At 29.8% G+C, this 2784-nt stretch overlaps 1 non-coding gene across 1 annotated transcript; it reads right to left on the bottom strand.

The window, feature by feature from the left end:
- Positions 1-1616: 1616 nt before the first annotated feature.
- LOC132347160 (U6 spliceosomal RNA) lies at positions 1617-1723 on the bottom strand. Its single transcript, XR_009497116.1, has one exon. It is a non-coding gene; the product is annotated as a U6 spliceosomal RNA (small nuclear RNA).
- Positions 1724-2784: the final 1061 nt, after the last annotated feature.

Below are 2784 nucleotides of genomic sequence, written 5' to 3' on the forward strand. Positions count from 1 at the left end.
AATAAAGGAATCACATACACATACATGCACTAACACATCATGTGTACAGACACAATGTAAACATTTCACAATATGAAATGGTTGTCAACATTATGCTCATACATCATGAAATAGACCTAGCTTAGTAACATGAACATTTCTTCAAATTATAATTTAGGTGAAAAAAATTTCCCAAGAGAGTGTATAGTCTGTTCCTAATTGTTTGTATTATATGTTTCTTAGCTCTTTCTGCAACATACATTCATTTCAGGATTTTCTCTAAGGATTCTTAACTTATCCTTCAAGCAAGTGTTTCAGACTAGGACCAGGGACTTCACATGCCAAGATTAGTTATTTGACAGAATACTCCTCTGTATTTATCACTGTGTTTTGAAACCAAGTGAGAAATCAGTGACCTAAAGACAAAAATATTGTGGTGGACAATAAGTAGCACAGAGCTAGGGGCTATATATAGGAGTTACATATGGGAGGAATGATGAGATATCAAGGGTGAAAGGAAGAGTTCTTGTGCTGTCAGTGTCTCCTATCACCATGGAATCTCTCTAAATACTAAAATCCCAGTTTATAACTAGAAATGAGGATTAACATGTACATCCCCTGGGTGAGTGGGAGGGAACATTATCAATATACCTCCTACCCTCCCAAATGAATTGAGGTGTATCTTGATGCTGTTTGCTTTTTTATTCTGTGAAAGAAATTGCATAAGACAGTTAATGTCTGCTTCTATAAAATTTATGGACTTTATCCATAAAGACATCTATACATGTTTGCCTTTTCTTGCATAACTGTTTGAAATTATATAGTAAATTAATTCCTTTATTGTTTATAGATCCATCTATTTTTCTGTATTTCTTTTTGTGACTATTTTGAGGTGTTATTTTTTGTTCACTTGAGAGTCTATGCAGTTCAATTGCATTTTCAAATTTTTGGCTATAAAGTTGTTTAGAGTATCCTCATTATCTTTTAAATATAGTTTCTGAATCTTAATTTTGTCTCTTTTTCATAATACTGTTTTTGTACCTCCTCTTTCTTTGTTTCCTCATCTGTCTTATTAAGAATTTCTTAACTTATTAGTCTTTTCAGATAAATATTTTTGTTTCTTCAAACTATTTTTATTTTATTTTATTCATTTTATTTTGCTCCTCCTTTTCTACCTTTTTTAGATGAATTCTTAGCTCATTAATGAGCACTTTTCTCATATTAGGCATTTAAAACTATCATTGTCCCTCAAAATACTGCTTTAGTTTCATCCCACAAGCTTTAATATAATGTATATTCACAATATTTCAGTTTAAAGTTTTTTCCAATTTCCTTGATAATTTAGTATTATTTAGCCCATGAATTATTTGTAACTTAAAACAATTAAAAACACATTTTCTAGTTACCTTTATATTATTTATTTTTGTTTAATGATGTATTCAGCAGAAAACAGACTGTATGCTTTTTTTTTTTTGCTTTAAGGCATTCCATTTTATTTATTTCCCCTCATTCTCAATACTTGCACAGAGATTGACACATAGAAAATGCTCAGTGCTTTTGCACACATGAAGGGATTTTTAAAAAGAATTTTAAAAATTGCTCCTAATAATACAACCTCTGAACAACACATCATATACAAAAATATGGAATGCTTCATGAATTTGCATGTCATCCTTGCACAGAGGCCATGCTAGTCTTCTCTGTAGTGTTCCAATTTTAGTACATGTGCTGCTGAAGCAAGCACCAGACTGTATGCTTTTAATGTTATAATTTATATATATTTTTTTTCTTAAAGGTCTTATAAATTGTTAATTTTCATGAATGTTGGTGGATTAGTAATGCAAAATATTCATCAGTTGTCCATTAGGTCAATTTAGTTAAGCATATTGAAATCTACTATAGTCAGTTTTTTCCTGCTCATTATTCCAGAATAAGAGAGGATTTTGTCATATATACCCCAGATAATTTCCTTTTATAGTACTGTCAATTTTTGCTTTATATATTTTGAGACTATTATATTTTATGCATAAAAATCTAGAATTGTTTTATCCTCCTAGTGAACTGAATTTTATCATTCTGAAGTAACCTCTTTTTAATTCTATTAATACTTTTTACTATATGGTATATTTTGTTTGATATTAATGTAGCTACATCAACTTTTACATTCCATCCTTTTAAATCTGGCTATTTCAACATTTCCATTTCTTTATGTTTTTTTAGGGTCTAATAATTTATGTCTTTCAATTGGATTCAGTTCATTTAAACTTATTTATTGTTCTTATGGGTGTATATAACATACATATATCTAATGATTGATTTTCTACTTATATCTAATCAGTTTTTAATTTATTTTCCTTTTTTTAGGTGTTTAGTGAATAATTTTCAATTGAATATCCCATTTTCTGGATTTACCTGATTGTTTCCTTATGGTGGTTAGCTTATTCTTCTATCCCTATATTTTCTATAAACCAGATGTTATTCCTAAAGGTTTTAGGATACAGGTTAAATATTTTTGGCAATAATATTCCAAAGTCAATGTTTTGTACTGCACATTACATCATTTCAAGGAGCACACAGACTGAGGCTGTGCTGTTATCAATGATGCTGAATGTGATCACGTGGTTAAGGTGGTGACTATCACATAGTTATTATCATGACATTAGTATTTCTCCATTATTAAAGAATATTTTTCCTTTCGCAAATAGCAAGTATTCTGTGACTATTTGGCACTGTGCAAAAATTCTGTTCCTCAACATTGCAGCTAGTGATTTTAACATTTGTTTATGATGCTTGCCTGAATCAAGT

The sequence above is a fragment of the Balaenoptera ricei genome, chromosome 13 (genome assembly GCF_028023285.1).
Source record: "Balaenoptera ricei isolate mBalRic1 chromosome 13, mBalRic1.hap2, whole genome shotgun sequence".
Taxonomy (NCBI): Eukaryota; Metazoa; Chordata; class Mammalia; order Artiodactyla; family Balaenopteridae; genus Balaenoptera; species Balaenoptera ricei.